This window comes from Lytechinus pictus, unplaced genomic scaffold, assembly GCF_037042905.1.
Source record: "Lytechinus pictus isolate F3 Inbred unplaced genomic scaffold, Lp3.0 scaffold_235, whole genome shotgun sequence".
In the NCBI taxonomy this organism is placed as follows: Eukaryota; Metazoa; Echinodermata; class Echinoidea; order Temnopleuroida; family Toxopneustidae; genus Lytechinus; species Lytechinus pictus.
The window spans coordinates 1-14,538 of NW_026974355.1; the positions used below are offsets into that span (position 1 = coordinate 1).

General features: G+C 42.2%; 24 non-coding genes across 24 annotated transcripts; all 24 read left to right on the forward strand.

The window, feature by feature from the left end:
* The first annotated feature begins 421 nt into the window (after positions 1-421).
* Positions 422-540, forward strand: LOC135159334 (5S ribosomal RNA). Its single transcript, XR_010298072.1, has one exon. It is a non-coding gene; the product is annotated as a 5S ribosomal RNA (ribosomal RNA).
* Positions 541-1,010: 470 nt separating this feature from the next.
* Positions 1,011-1,129, forward strand: LOC135159353 (5S ribosomal RNA). The gene has a single exon (XR_010298091.1). It is a non-coding gene; the product is annotated as a 5S ribosomal RNA (ribosomal RNA).
* Positions 1,130-1,599: 470 nt separating this feature from the next.
* LOC135159364 (5S ribosomal RNA) lies at positions 1,600-1,718 on the forward strand. Its single transcript, XR_010298102.1, has one exon. It is a non-coding gene; the product is annotated as a 5S ribosomal RNA (ribosomal RNA).
* Positions 1,719-2,188: 470 nt separating this feature from the next.
* On the forward strand, positions 2,189-2,307 carry LOC135159375 (5S ribosomal RNA). Its single transcript, XR_010298115.1, has one exon. It is a non-coding gene; the product is annotated as a 5S ribosomal RNA (ribosomal RNA).
* Positions 2,308-2,777: 470 nt separating this feature from the next.
* On the forward strand, positions 2,778-2,896 carry LOC135159386 (5S ribosomal RNA). The gene has a single exon (XR_010298126.1). It is a non-coding gene; the product is annotated as a 5S ribosomal RNA (ribosomal RNA).
* Positions 2,897-3,366: 470 nt separating this feature from the next.
* On the forward strand, positions 3,367-3,485 carry LOC135159340 (5S ribosomal RNA). The gene has a single exon (XR_010298078.1). It is a non-coding gene; the product is annotated as a 5S ribosomal RNA (ribosomal RNA).
* Positions 3,486-3,955: 470 nt separating this feature from the next.
* LOC135159344 (5S ribosomal RNA) lies at positions 3,956-4,074 on the forward strand. Its single transcript, XR_010298082.1, has one exon. It is a non-coding gene; the product is annotated as a 5S ribosomal RNA (ribosomal RNA).
* Positions 4,075-4,544: 470 nt separating this feature from the next.
* LOC135159345 (5S ribosomal RNA) lies at positions 4,545-4,663 on the forward strand. Its single transcript, XR_010298083.1, has one exon. It is a non-coding gene; the product is annotated as a 5S ribosomal RNA (ribosomal RNA).
* Positions 4,664-5,133: 470 nt separating this feature from the next.
* LOC135159346 (5S ribosomal RNA) lies at positions 5,134-5,252 on the forward strand. The gene has a single exon (XR_010298084.1). It is a non-coding gene; the product is annotated as a 5S ribosomal RNA (ribosomal RNA).
* Positions 5,253-5,722: 470 nt separating this feature from the next.
* LOC135159347 (5S ribosomal RNA) lies at positions 5,723-5,841 on the forward strand. Its single transcript, XR_010298085.1, has one exon. It is a non-coding gene; the product is annotated as a 5S ribosomal RNA (ribosomal RNA).
* Positions 5,842-6,311: 470 nt separating this feature from the next.
* On the forward strand, positions 6,312-6,430 carry LOC135159348 (5S ribosomal RNA). Its single transcript, XR_010298086.1, has one exon. It is a non-coding gene; the product is annotated as a 5S ribosomal RNA (ribosomal RNA).
* Positions 6,431-6,900: 470 nt separating this feature from the next.
* On the forward strand, positions 6,901-7,019 carry LOC135159349 (5S ribosomal RNA). Its single transcript, XR_010298087.1, has one exon. It is a non-coding gene; the product is annotated as a 5S ribosomal RNA (ribosomal RNA).
* A 470-nt stretch (positions 7,020-7,489) lies between these two features.
* Positions 7,490-7,608, forward strand: LOC135159350 (5S ribosomal RNA). Its single transcript, XR_010298088.1, has one exon. It is a non-coding gene; the product is annotated as a 5S ribosomal RNA (ribosomal RNA).
* Positions 7,609-8,078: 470 nt separating this feature from the next.
* LOC135159351 (5S ribosomal RNA) lies at positions 8,079-8,197 on the forward strand. The gene has a single exon (XR_010298089.1). It is a non-coding gene; the product is annotated as a 5S ribosomal RNA (ribosomal RNA).
* A 470-nt stretch (positions 8,198-8,667) lies between these two features.
* Positions 8,668-8,786, forward strand: LOC135159352 (5S ribosomal RNA). Its single transcript, XR_010298090.1, has one exon. It is a non-coding gene; the product is annotated as a 5S ribosomal RNA (ribosomal RNA).
* Positions 8,787-9,256: 470 nt separating this feature from the next.
* LOC135159354 (5S ribosomal RNA) lies at positions 9,257-9,375 on the forward strand. Its single transcript, XR_010298092.1, has one exon. It is a non-coding gene; the product is annotated as a 5S ribosomal RNA (ribosomal RNA).
* Positions 9,376-9,845: 470 nt separating this feature from the next.
* Positions 9,846-9,964, forward strand: LOC135159355 (5S ribosomal RNA). Its single transcript, XR_010298093.1, has one exon. It is a non-coding gene; the product is annotated as a 5S ribosomal RNA (ribosomal RNA).
* Positions 9,965-10,434: 470 nt separating this feature from the next.
* LOC135159356 (5S ribosomal RNA) lies at positions 10,435-10,553 on the forward strand. Its single transcript, XR_010298094.1, has one exon. It is a non-coding gene; the product is annotated as a 5S ribosomal RNA (ribosomal RNA).
* Positions 10,554-11,023: 470 nt separating this feature from the next.
* LOC135159357 (5S ribosomal RNA) lies at positions 11,024-11,142 on the forward strand. The gene has a single exon (XR_010298095.1). It is a non-coding gene; the product is annotated as a 5S ribosomal RNA (ribosomal RNA).
* Positions 11,143-11,612: 470 nt separating this feature from the next.
* LOC135159358 (5S ribosomal RNA) lies at positions 11,613-11,731 on the forward strand. Its single transcript, XR_010298096.1, has one exon. It is a non-coding gene; the product is annotated as a 5S ribosomal RNA (ribosomal RNA).
* A 470-nt stretch (positions 11,732-12,201) lies between these two features.
* Positions 12,202-12,320, forward strand: LOC135159359 (5S ribosomal RNA). The gene has a single exon (XR_010298097.1). It is a non-coding gene; the product is annotated as a 5S ribosomal RNA (ribosomal RNA).
* Positions 12,321-12,790: 470 nt separating this feature from the next.
* On the forward strand, positions 12,791-12,909 carry LOC135159360 (5S ribosomal RNA). Its single transcript, XR_010298098.1, has one exon. It is a non-coding gene; the product is annotated as a 5S ribosomal RNA (ribosomal RNA).
* Positions 12,910-13,379: 470 nt separating this feature from the next.
* On the forward strand, positions 13,380-13,498 carry LOC135159361 (5S ribosomal RNA). Its single transcript, XR_010298099.1, has one exon. It is a non-coding gene; the product is annotated as a 5S ribosomal RNA (ribosomal RNA).
* A 470-nt stretch (positions 13,499-13,968) lies between these two features.
* Positions 13,969-14,087, forward strand: LOC135159362 (5S ribosomal RNA). Its single transcript, XR_010298100.1, has one exon. It is a non-coding gene; the product is annotated as a 5S ribosomal RNA (ribosomal RNA).
* The last annotated feature ends 451 nt before the right edge of the window (positions 14,088-14,538 follow it).

The window sequence follows — 14,538 nt, forward strand, 5'->3', positions numbered from 1 at the left end:
TTGGTATTTGTTTTCCTTTATAGTATCACTTTTGTCTCCTTTTTTGTTGTCTTTTTCGTCTCCTTCGTCCACCCTTTTTAATAGAGCAGGAATAAACTTTTCGCTTGATGTCCGACATTCAAGGCAATGATGAAAGTCGTTTGTTTGCAAGCACAGGGTCTCCAAGAGACGAGGCGCGCAGTTCAAGGCCTACACCATCATGTGAATTGTTGCGTCACACACAGGTGCGCATCCAAGAAAAAAAACACGACAATATCTCCAAATTATCGTAGGTAGGCATCCGATGGAAACTGAAACAAACCCAATGAAAGATCGGTGGAATGACTGAAGACATCAATCAACCAATATTATTACTGACAGGATTAAATAGATGATGACGTCATAGTATCCCTTCAAATAGCTTGACTTTGATGGAGCAAGAGCCTACGACCATACCATGCTGAATATACCGGTTCTCGTCCGATCACCGAAGTCAAGCAGCATAGGGCTCGGTTAGTACTTGGATGGGAGACCGCCTGGGAATACCGGGTGTTGTAGGCATTTTTTGCTTCATGAAATGCCCCTTTATTCATTTTTTCATTTTAAGTCGTTGGTATTTGTTTTCCTTTATAGTATCACTTTTGTCTCCTTTTTTGTTGTCTTTTTCGTCTCCTTCGTCACCCTTTTTAATAGAGCAGGAATAAACTTTTCGCTTGATGTCCGACATTCAAGGCAATGATGAAAGTCGTTTGTTTGCAAGCACAGGGTCTCCAAGAGACGAGGCGCGCAGTTCAAGGCCTACACCATCATGTGAATTGTTGCGTCACACACAGGTGCGCATCCAAGAAAAAAAACACGACAATATCTCCAAATTATCGTAGGTAGGCATCCGATGGAAACTGAAACAAACCCAATGAAAGATCGGTGGAATGACTGAAGACATCAATCAACCAATATTATTACTGACAGGGATTAAATAGATGATGACGTCATAGTATCCCTTCAAATAGCTTGACTTTGATGGAGCAAGAGCCTACGACCATACCATGCTGAATATACCGGTTCTCGTCCGATCACCGAAGTCAAGCAGCATAGGGCTCGGTTAGTACTTGGATGGGAGACCGCCTGGGAATACCGGGTGTTGTAGGCATTTTTTGCTTCATGAAATGCCCCTTTATTCATTTTTTCATTTTAAGTCGTTGGTATTTGTTTTCCTTTATAGTATCACTTTTGTCTCCTTTTTTGTTGTCTTTTTCGTCTCCTTCGTCACCCTTTTTAATAGAGCAGGAATAAACTTTTCGCTTGATGTCCGACATTCAAGGCAATGATGAAAGTCGTTTGTTTGCAAGCACAGGGTCTCCAAGAGACGAGGCGCGCAGTTCAAGGCCTACACCATCATGTGAATTGTTGCGTCACACACAGGTGCGCATCCAAGAAAAAAAACACGACAATATCTCCAAATTATCGTAGGTAGGCATCCGATGGAAACTGAAACAAACCCAATGAAAGATCGGTGGAATGACTGAAGACATCAATCAACCAATATTATTACTGACAGGGATTAAATAGATGATGACGTCATAGTATCCCTTCAAATAGCTTGACTTTGATGGAGCAAGAGCCTACGACCATACCATGCTGAATATACCGGTTCTCGTCCGATCACCGAAGTCAAGCAGCATAGGGCTCGGTTAGTACTTGGATGGGAGACCGCCTGGGAATACCGGGTGTTGTAGGCATTTTTTGCTTCATGAAATGCCCCTTTATTCATTTTTTCATTTTAAGTCGTTGGTATTTGTTTTCCTTTATAGTATCACTTTTGTCTCCTTTTTTGTTGTCTTTTTCGTCTCCTTCGTCACCCTTTTTAATAGAGCAGGAATAAACTTTTCGCTTGATGTCCGACATTCAAGGCAATGATGAAAGTCGTTTGTTTGCAAGCACAGGGTCTCCAAGAGACGAGGCGCGCAGTTCAAGGCCTACACCATCATGTGAATTGTTGCGTCACACACAGGTGCGCATCCAAGAAAAAAAACACGACAATATCTCCAAATTATCGTAGGTAGGCATCCGATGGAAACTGAAACAAACCCAATGAAAGATCGGTGGAATGACTGAAGACATCAATCAACCAATATTATTACTGACAGGGATTAAATAGATGATGACGTCATAGTATCCCTTCAAATAGCTTGACTTTGATGGAGCAAGAGCCTACGACCATACCATGCTGAATATACCGGTTCTCGTCCGATCACCGAAGTCAAGCAGCATAGGGCTCGGTTAGTACTTGGATGGGAGACCGCCTGGGAATACCGGGTGTTGTAGGCATTTTTTGCTTCATGAAATGCCCCTTTATTCATTTTTTCATTTTAAGTCGTTGGTATTTGTTTTCCTTTATAGTATCACTTTTGTCTCCTTTTTTGTTGTCTTTTTCGTCTCCTTCGTCACCCTTTTTAATAGAGCAGGAATAAACTTTTCGCTTGATGTCCGACATTCAAGGCAATGATGAAAGTCGTTTGTTTGCAAGCACAGGGTCTCCAAGAGACGAGGCGCGCAGTTCAAGGCCTACACCATCATGTGAATTGTTGCGTCACACACAGGTGCGCATCCAAGAAAAAAAACACGACAATATCTCCAAATTATCGTAGGTAGGCATCCGATGGAAACTGAAACAAACCCAATGAAAGATCGGTGGAATGACTGAAGACATCAATCAACCAATATTATTACTGACAGGGATTAAATAGATGATGACGTCATAGTATCCCTTCAAATAGCTTGACTTTGATGGAGCAAGAGCCTACGACCATACCATGCTGAATATACCGGTTCTCGTCCGATCACCGAAGTCAAGCAGCATAGGGCTCGGTTAGTACTTGGATGGGAGACCGCCTGGGAATACCGGGTGTTGTAGGCATTTTTTGCTTCATGAAATGCCCCTTTATTCATTTTTTCATTTTAAGTCGTTGGTATTTGTTTTCCTTTATAGTATCACTTTTGTCTCCTTTTTTGTTGTCTTTTTCGTCTCCTTCGTCACCCTTTTTAATAGAGCAGGAATAAACTTTTCGCTTGATGTCCGACATTCAAGGCAATGATGAAAGTCGTTTGTTTGCAAGCACAGGGTCTCCAAGAGACGAGGCGCGCAGTTCAAGGCCTACACCATCATGTGAATTGTTGCGTCACACACAGGTGCGCATCCAAGAAAAAAAACACGACAATATCTCCAAATTATCGTAGGTAGGCATCCGATGGAAACTGAAACAAACCCAATGAAAGATCGGTGGAATGACTGAAGACATCAATCAACCAATATTATTACTGACAGGGATTAAATAGATGATGACGTCATAGTATCCCTTCAAATAGCTTGACTTTGATGGAGCAAGAGCCTACGACCATACCATGCTGAATATACCGGTTCTCGTCCGATCACCGAAGTCAAGCAGCATAGGGCTCGGTTAGTACTTGGATGGGAGACCGCCTGGGAATACCGGGTGTTGTAGGCATTTTTTGCTTCATGAAATGCCCCTTTATTCATTTTTTCATTTTAAGTCGTTGGTATTTGTTTTCCTTTATAGTATCACTTTTGTCTCCTTTTTTGTTGTCTTTTTCGTCTCCTTCGTCACCCTTTTTAATAGAGCAGGAATAAACTTTTCGCTTGATGTCCGACATTCAAGGCAATGATGAAAGTCGTTTGTTTGCAAGCACAGGGTCTCCAAGAGACGAGGCGCGCAGTTCAAGGCCTACACCATCATGTGAATTGTTGCGTCACACACAGGTGCGCATCCAAGAAAAAAAACACGACAATATCTCCAAATTATCGTAGGTAGGCATCCGATGGAAACTGAAACAAACCCAATGAAAGATCGGTGGAATGACTGAAGACATCAATCAACCAATATTATTACTGACAGGGATTAAATAGATGATGACGTCATAGTATCCCTTCAAATAGCTTGACTTTGATGGAGCAAGAGCCTACGACCATACCATGCTGAATATACCGGTTCTCGTCCGATCACCGAAGTCAAGCAGCATAGGGCTCGGTTAGTACTTGGATGGGAGACCGCCTGGGAATACCGGGTGTTGTAGGCATTTTTTGCTTCATGAAATGCCCCTTTATTCATTTTTTCATTTTAAGTCGTTGGTATTTGTTTTCCTTTATAGTATCACTTTTGTCTCCTTTTTTGTTGTCTTTTTCGTCTCCTTCGTCACCCTTTTTAATAGAGCAGGAATAAACTTTTCGCTTGATGTCCGACATTCAAGGCAATGATGAAAGTCGTTTGTTTGCAAGCACAGGGTCTCCAAGAGACGAGGCGCGCAGTTCAAGGCCTACACCATCATGTGAATTGTTGCGTCACACACAGGTGCGCATCCAAGAAAAAAAACACGACAATATCTCCAAATTATCGTAGGTAGGCATCCGATGGAAACTGAAACAAACCCAATGAAAGATCGGTGGAATGACTGAAGACATCAATCAACCAATATTATTACTGACAGGGATTAAATAGATGATGACGTCATAGTATCCCTTCAAATAGCTTGACTTTGATGGAGCAAGAGCCTACGACCATACCATGCTGAATATACCGGTTCTCGTCCGATCACCGAAGTCAAGCAGCATAGGGCTCGGTTAGTACTTGGATGGGAGACCGCCTGGGAATACCGGGTGTTGTAGGCATTTTTTGCTTCATGAAATGCCCCTTTATTCATTTTTTCATTTTAAGTCGTTGGTATTTGTTTTCCTTTATAGTATCACTTTTGTCTCCTTTTTTGTTGTCTTTTTCGTCTCCTTCGTCACCCTTTTTAATAGAGCAGGAATAAACTTTTCGCTTGATGTCCGACATTCAAGGCAATGATGAAAGTCGTTTGTTTGCAAGCACAGGGTCTCCAAGAGACGAGGCGCGCAGTTCAAGGCCTACACCATCATGTGAATTGTTGCGTCACACACAGGTGCGCATCCAAGAAAAAAAACACGACAATATCTCCAAATTATCGTAGGTAGGCATCCGATGGAAACTGAAACAAACCCAATGAAAGATCGGTGGAATGACTGAAGACATCAATCAACCAATATTATTACTGACAGGGATTAAATAGATGATGACGTCATAGTATCCCTTCAAATAGCTTGACTTTGATGGAGCAAGAGCCTACGACCATACCATGCTGAATATACCGGTTCTCGTCCGATCACCGAAGTCAAGCAGCATAGGGCTCGGTTAGTACTTGGATGGGAGACCGCCTGGGAATACCGGGTGTTGTAGGCATTTTTTGCTTCATGAAATGCCCCTTTATTCATTTTTTCATTTTAAGTCGTTGGTATTTGTTTTCCTTTATAGTATCACTTTTGTCTCCTTTTTTGTTGTCTTTTTCGTCTCCTTCGTCACCCTTTTTAATAGAGCAGGAATAAACTTTTCGCTTGATGTCCGACATTCAAGGCAATGATGAAAGTCGTTTGTTTGCAAGCACAGGGTCTCCAAGAGACGAGGCGCGCAGTTCAAGGCCTACACCATCATGTGAATTGTTGCGTCACACACAGGTGCGCATCCAAGAAAAAAAACACGACAATATCTCCAAATTATCGTAGGTAGGCATCCGATGGAAACTGAAACAAACCCAATGAAAGATCGGTGGAATGACTGAAGACATCAATCAACCAATATTATTACTGACAGGGATTAAATAGATGATGACGTCATAGTATCCCTTCAAATAGCTTGACTTTGATGGAGCAAGAGCCTACGACCATACCATGCTGAATATACCGGTTCTCGTCCGATCACCGAAGTCAAGCAGCATAGGGCTCGGTTAGTACTTGGATGGGAGACCGCCTGGGAATACCGGGTGTTGTAGGCATTTTTTGCTTCATGAAATGCCCCTTTATTCATTTTTTCATTTTAAGTCGTTGGTATTTGTTTTCCTTTATAGTATCACTTTTGTCTCCTTTTTTGTTGTCTTTTTCGTCTCCTTCGTCACCCTTTTTAATAGAGCAGGAATAAACTTTTCGCTTGATGTCCGACATTCAAGGCAATGATGAAAGTCGTTTGTTTGCAAGCACAGGGTCTCCAAGAGACGAGGCGCGCAGTTCAAGGCCTACACCATCATGTGAATTGTTGCGTCACACACAGGTGCGCATCCAAGAAAAAAAACACGACAATATCTCCAAATTATCGTAGGTAGGCATCCGATGGAAACTGAAACAAACCCAATGAAAGATCGGTGGAATGACTGAAGACATCAATCAACCAATATTATTACTGACAGGGATTAAATAGATGATGACGTCATAGTATCCCTTCAAATAGCTTGACTTTGATGGAGCAAGAGCCTACGACCATACCATGCTGAATATACCGGTTCTCGTCCGATCACCGAAGTCAAGCAGCATAGGGCTCGGTTAGTACTTGGATGGGAGACCGCCTGGGAATACCGGGTGTTGTAGGCATTTTTTGCTTCATGAAATGCCCCTTTATTCATTTTTTCATTTTAAGTCGTTGGTATTTGTTTTCCTTTATAGTATCACTTTTGTCTCCTTTTTTGTTGTCTTTTTCGTCTCCTTCGTCACCCTTTTTAATAGAGCAGGAATAAACTTTTCGCTTGATGTCCGACATTCAAGGCAATGATGAAAGTCGTTTGTTTGCAAGCACAGGGTCTCCAAGAGACGAGGCGCGCAGTTCAAGGCCTACACCATCATGTGAATTGTTGCGTCACACACAGGTGCGCATCCAAGAAAAAAAACACGACAATATCTCCAAATTATCGTAGGTAGGCATCCGATGGAAACTGAAACAAACCCAATGAAAGATCGGTGGAATGACTGAAGACATCAATCAACCAATATTATTACTGACAGGGATTAAATAGATGATGACGTCATAGTATCCCTTCAAATAGCTTGACTTTGATGGAGCAAGAGCCTACGACCATACCATGCTGAATATACCGGTTCTCGTCCGATCACCGAAGTCAAGCAGCATAGGGCTCGGTTAGTACTTGGATGGGAGACCGCCTGGGAATACCGGGTGTTGTAGGCATTTTTTGCTTCATGAAATGCCCCTTTATTCATTTTTTCATTTTAAGTCGTTGGTATTTGTTTTCCTTTATAGTATCACTTTTGTCTCCTTTTTTGTTGTCTTTTTCGTCTCCTTCGTCACCCTTTTTAATAGAGCAGGAATAAACTTTTCGCTTGATGTCCGACATTCAAGGCAATGATGAAAGTCGTTTGTTTGCAAGCACAGGGTCTCCAAGAGACGAGGCGCGCAGTTCAAGGCCTACACCATCATGTGAATTGTTGCGTCACACACAGGTGCGCATCCAAGAAAAAAAACACGACAATATCTCCAAATTATCGTAGGTAGGCATCCGATGGAAACTGAAACAAACCCAATGAAAGATCGGTGGAATGACTGAAGACATCAATCAACCAATATTATTACTGACAGGGATTAAATAGATGATGACGTCATAGTATCCCTTCAAATAGCTTGACTTTGATGGAGCAAGAGCCTACGACCATACCATGCTGAATATACCGGTTCTCGTCCGATCACCGAAGTCAAGCAGCATAGGGCTCGGTTAGTACTTGGATGGGAGACCGCCTGGGAATACCGGGTGTTGTAGGCATTTTTTGCTTCATGAAATGCCCCTTTATTCATTTTTTCATTTTAAGTCGTTGGTATTTGTTTTCCTTTATAGTATCACTTTTGTCTCCTTTTTTGTTGTCTTTTTCGTCTCCTTCGTCACCCTTTTTAATAGAGCAGGAATAAACTTTTCGCTTGATGTCCGACATTCAAGGCAATGATGAAAGTCGTTTGTTTGCAAGCACAGGGTCTCCAAGAGACGAGGCGCGCAGTTCAAGGCCTACACCATCATGTGAATTGTTGCGTCACACACAGGTGCGCATCCAAGAAAAAAAACACGACAATATCTCCAAATTATCGTAGGTAGGCATCCGATGGAAACTGAAACAAACCCAATGAAAGATCGGTGGAATGACTGAAGACATCAATCAACCAATATTATTACTGACAGGGATTAAATAGATGATGACGTCATAGTATCCCTTCAAATAGCTTGACTTTGATGGAGCAAGAGCCTACGACCATACCATGCTGAATATACCGGTTCTCGTCCGATCACCGAAGTCAAGCAGCATAGGGCTCGGTTAGTACTTGGATGGGAGACCGCCTGGGAATACCGGGTGTTGTAGGCATTTTTTGCTTCATGAAATGCCCCTTTATTCATTTTTTCATTTTAAGTCGTTGGTATTTGTTTTCCTTTATAGTATCACTTTTGTCTCCTTTTTTGTTGTCTTTTTCGTCTCCTTCGTCACCCTTTTTAATAGAGCAGGAATAAACTTTTCGCTTGATGTCCGACATTCAAGGCAATGATGAAAGTCGTTTGTTTGCAAGCACAGGGTCTCCAAGAGACGAGGCGCGCAGTTCAAGGCCTACACCATCATGTGAATTGTTGCGTCACACACAGGTGCGCATCCAAGAAAAAAAACACGACAATATCTCCAAATTATCGTAGGTAGGCATCCGATGGAAACTGAAACAAACCCAATGAAAGATCGGTGGAATGACTGAAGACATCAATCAACCAATATTATTACTGACAGGGATTAAATAGATGATGACGTCATAGTATCCCTTCAAATAGCTTGACTTTGATGGAGCAAGAGCCTACGACCATACCATGCTGAATATACCGGTTCTCGTCCGATCACCGAAGTCAAGCAGCATAGGGCTCGGTTAGTACTTGGATGGGAGACCGCCTGGGAATACCGGGTGTTGTAGGCATTTTTTGCTTCATGAAATGCCCCTTTATTCATTTTTTCATTTTAAGTCGTTGGTATTTGTTTTCCTTTATAGTATCACTTTTGTCTCCTTTTTTGTTGTCTTTTTCGTCTCCTTCGTCACCCTTTTTAATAGAGCAGGAATAAACTTTTCGCTTGATGTCCGACATTCAAGGCAATGATGAAAGTCGTTTGTTTGCAAGCACAGGGTCTCCAAGAGACGAGGCGCGCAGTTCAAGGCCTACACCATCATGTGAATTGTTGCGTCACACACAGGTGCGCATCCAAGAAAAAAAACACGACAATATCTCCAAATTATCGTAGGTAGGCATCCGATGGAAACTGAAACAAACCCAATGAAAGATCGGTGGAATGACTGAAGACATCAATCAACCAATATTATTACTGACAGGGATTAAATAGATGATGACGTCATAGTATCCCTTCAAATAGCTTGACTTTGATGGAGCAAGAGCCTACGACCATACCATGCTGAATATACCGGTTCTCGTCCGATCACCGAAGTCAAGCAGCATAGGGCTCGGTTAGTACTTGGATGGGAGACCGCCTGGGAATACCGGGTGTTGTAGGCATTTTTTGCTTCATGAAATGCCCCTTTATTCATTTTTTCATTTTAAGTCGTTGGTATTTGTTTTCCTTTATAGTATCACTTTTGTCTCCTTTTTTGTTGTCTTTTTCGTCTCCTTCGTCACCCTTTTTAATAGAGCAGGAATAAACTTTTCGCTTGATGTCCGACATTCAAGGCAATGATGAAAGTCGTTTGTTTGCAAGCACAGGGTCTCCAAGAGACGAGGCGCGCAGTTCAAGGCCTACACCATCATGTGAATTGTTGCGTCACACACAGGTGCGCATCCAAGAAAAAAAACACGACAATATCTCCAAATTATCGTAGGTAGGCATCCGATGGAAACTGAAACAAACCCAATGAAAGATCGGTGGAATGACTGAAGACATCAATCAACCAATATTATTACTGACAGGGATTAAATAGATGATGACGTCATAGTATCCCTTCAAATAGCTTGACTTTGATGGAGCAAGAGCCTACGACCATACCATGCTGAATATACCGGTTCTCGTCCGATCACCGAAGTCAAGCAGCATAGGGCTCGGTTAGTACTTGGATGGGAGACCGCCTGGGAATACCGGGTGTTGTAGGCATTTTTTGCTTCATGAAATGCCCCTTTATTCATTTTTTCATTTTAAGTCGTTGGTATTTGTTTTCCTTTATAGTATCACTTTTGTCTCCTTTTTTGTTGTCTTTTTCGTCTCCTTCGTCACCCTTTTTAATAGAGCAGGAATAAACTTTTCGCTTGATGTCCGACATTCAAGGCAATGATGAAAGTCGTTTGTTTGCAAGCACAGGGTCTCCAAGAGACGAGGCGCGCAGTTCAAGGCCTACACCATCATGTGAATTGTTGCGTCACACACAGGTGCGCATCCAAGAAAAAAAACACGACAATATCTCCAAATTATCGTAGGTAGGCATCCGATGGAAACTGAAACAAACCCAATGAAAGATCGGTGGAATGACTGAAGACATCAATCAACCAATATTATTACTGACAGGGATTAAATAGATGATGACGTCATAGTATCCCTTCAAATAGCTTGACTTTGATGGAGCAAGAGCCTACGACCATACCATGCTGAATATACCGGTTCTCGTCCGATCACCGAAGTCAAGCAGCATAGGGCTCGGTTAGTACTTGGATGGGAGACCGCCTGGGAATACCGGGTGTTGTAGGCATTTTTTGCTTCATGAAATGCCCCTTTATTCATTTTTTCATTTTAAGTCGTTGGTATTTGTTTTCCTTTATAGTATCACTTTTGTCTCCTTTTTTGTTGTCTTTTTCGTCTCCTTCGTCACCCTTTTTAATAGAGCAGGAATAAACTTTTCGCTTGATGTCCGACATTCAAGGCAATGATGAAAGTCGTTTGTTTGCAAGCACAGGGTCTCCAAGAGACGAGGCGCGCAGTTCAAGGCCTACACCATCATGTGAATTGTTGCGTCACACACAGGTGCGCATCCAAGAAAAAAAACACGACAATATCTCCAAATTATCGTAGGTAGGCATCCGATGGAAACTGAAACAAACCCAATGAAAGATCGGTGGAATGACTGAAGACATCAATCAACCAATATTATTACTGACAGGGATTAAATAGATGATGACGTCATAGTATCCCTTCAAATAGCTTGACTTTGATGGAGCAAGAGCCTACGACCATACCATGCTGAATATACCGGTTCTCGTCCGATCACCGAAGTCAAGCAGCATAGGGCTCGGTTAGTACTTGGATGGGAGACCGCCTGGGAATACCGGGTGTTGTAGGCATTTTTTGCTTCATGAAATGCCCCTTTATTCATTTTTTCATTTTAAGTCGTTGGTATTTGTTTTCCTTTATAGTATCACTTTTGTCTCCTTTTTTGTTGTCTTTTTCGTCTCCTTCGTCACCCTTTTTAATAGAGCAGGAATAAACTTTTCGCTTGATGTCCGACATTCAAGGCAATGATGAAAGTCGTTTGTTTGCAAGCACAGGGTCTCCAAGAGACGAGGCGCGCAGTTCAAGGCCTACACCATCATGTGAATTGTTGCGTCACACACAGGTGCGCATCCAAGAAAAAAAACACGACAATATCTCCAAATTATCGTAGGTAGGCATCCGATGGAAACTGAAACAAACCCAATGAAAGATCGGTGGAATGACTGAAGACATCAATCAACCAATATTATTACTGACAGGGATTAAATAGATGATGACGTCATAGTATCCCTTCAAATAGCTTGACTTTGATGGAGCAAGAGCCTACGACCATACCATGCTGAATATACCGGTTCTCGTCCGATCACCGAAGTCAAGCAGCATAGGGCTCGGTTAGTACTTGGATGGGAGACCGCCTGGGAATACCGGGTGTTGTAGGCATTTTTTGCTTCATGAAATGCCCCTTTATTCATTTTTTCATTTTAAGTCGTTGGTATTTGTTTTCCTTTATAGTATCACTTTTGTCTCCTTTTTTGTTGTCTTTTTCGTCTCCTTCGTCACCCTTTTTAATAGAGCAGGAATAAACTTTTCGCTTGATGTCCGACATTCAAGGCAATGATGAAAGTCGTTTGTTTGCAAGCACAGGGTCTCCAAGAGACGAGGCGCGCAGTTCAAGGCCTACACCATCATGTGAATTGTTGCGTCACACACAGGTGCGCATCCAAGAAAAAAAACACGACAATATCTCCAAATTATCGTAGGTAGGCATCCGATGGAAACTGAAACAAACCCAATGAAAGATCGGTGGAATGACTGAAGACATCAATCAACCAATATTATTACTGACAGGGATTAAATAGATGATGACGTCATAGTATCCCTTCAAATAGCTTGACTTTGATGGAGCAAGAGCCTACGACCATACCATGCTGAATATACCGGTTCTCGTCCGATCACCGAAGTCAAGCAGCATAGGGCTCGGTTAGTACTTGGATGGGAGACCGCCTGGGAATACCGGGTGTTGTAGGCATTTTTTGCTTCATGAAATGCCCCTTTATTCATTTTTTCATTTTAAGTCGTTGGTATTTGTTTTCCTTTATAGTATCACTTTTGTCTCCTTTTTTGTTGTCTTTTTCGTCTCCTTCGTCACCCTTTTTAATAGAGCAGGAATAAACTTTTCGCTTGATGTCCGACATTCAAGGCAATGATGAAAGTCGTTTGTTTGCAAGCACAGGGTCTCCAAGAGACGAGGCGCGCAGTTCAAGGCCTACACCATCATGTGAATTGTTGCGTCACACACAGGTGCGCATCCAAGAAAAAAAACACGACAATATCTCCAAATTATCGTAGGTAGGCATCCGATGGAAACTGAAACAAACCCAATGAAAGATCGGTGGAATGACTGAAGACATCAATCAACCAATATTATTACTGACAGGGATTAAATAGATGATGACGTCATAGTATCCCTTCAAATAGCTTGACTTTGATGGAGCAAGAGCCTACGACCATACCATGCTGAATATACCGGTTCTCGTCCGATCACCGAAGTCAAGCAGCATAGGGCTCGGTTAGTACTTGGATGGGAGACCGCCTGGGAATACCGGGTGTTGTAGGCATTTTTTGCTTCATGAAATGCCCCTTTATTCATTTTTTCATTTTAAGTCGTTGGTATTTGTTTTCCTTTATAGTATCACTTTTGTCTCCTTTTTTGTTGTCTTTTTCGTCTCCTTCGTCACCCTTTTTAATAGAGCAGGAATAAACTTTTCGCTTGATGTCCGACATTCAAGGCAATGATGAAAGTCGTTTGTTTGCAAGCACAGGGTCTCCAAGAGACGAGGCGCGCAGTTCAAGGCCTACACCATCATGTGAATTGTTGCGTCACACACAGGTGCGCATCCAAGAAAAAAAACACGACAATATCTCCAAATTATCGTAGGTAGGCATCCGATGGAAACTGAAACAAACCCAATGAAAGATCGGTGGAATGACTGAAGACATCAATCAACCAATATTATTACTGACAGGGATTAAATAGATGATGACGTCATAGTATCCCTTCAAATAGCTTGACTTTGATGGAGCAAGAGCCTACGACCATACCATGCTGAATATACCGGTTCTCGTCCGATCACCGAAGTCAAGCAGCATAGGGCTCGGTTAGTACTTGGATGGGAGACCGCCTGGGAATACCGGGTGTTGTAGGCATTTTTTGCTTCATGAAATGCCCCTTTATTCATTTTTTCATTTTAAGTCGTTGGTATTTGTTTTCCTTTATAGTATCACTTTTGTCTCCTTTTTTGTTGTCTTTTTCGTCTCCTTCGTCACCCTTTTTAATAGAGCAGGAATAAACTTTTCGCTTGATGTCCGACATTCAAGGCAATGATGAAAGTCGTTTGTTTGCAAGCACAGGGTCTCCAAGAGACGAGGCGCGCAGTTCAAGGCCTACACCATCATGTGAATTGTTGCGTCACACACAGGTGCGCATCCAAGAAAAAAAACACGACAATATCTCCAAATTATCGTAGGTAGGCATCCGATGGAAACTGAAACAAACCCAATGAAAGATCGGTGGAATGACTGAAGACATCAATCAACCAATATTATTACTGACAGGGATTAAATAGATGATGACGTCATAGTATCCCTTCAAATAGCTTGACTTTGATGGAGCAAGAGCCTACGACCATACCATGCTGAATATACCGGTTCTCGTCCGATCACCGAAGTCAAGCAGCATAGGGCTCGGTTAGTACTTGGATGGGAGACCGCCTGGGAATACCGGGTGTTGTAGGCATTTTTTGCTTCATGAAATGCCCCTTTATTCATTTTTTCATTTTAAGTCGTTGGTATTTGTTTTCCTTTATAGTATCACTTTTGTCTCCTTTTTTGTTGTCTTTTTCGTCTCCTTCGTCACCCTTTTTAATAGAGCAGGAATAAACTTTTCGCTTGATGTCCGACATTCAAGGCAATGATGAAAGTCGTTTGTTTGCAAGCACAGGGTCTCCAAGAGACGAGGCGCGCAGTTCAAGGCCTACACCATCATGTGAATTGTTGCGTCACACACAGGTGCGCATCCAAGAAAAAAAACACGACAATATCTCCAAATTATCGTAGGTAGGCATCCGATGGAAACTGAAACAAACCCAATGAAAGATCGGTGGAATGACTGAAGACATCAATCAACCAATATTATTACTGACAGGGATTAAATAGATGATGACGTCATAGTATCCCTTCAAATAGCT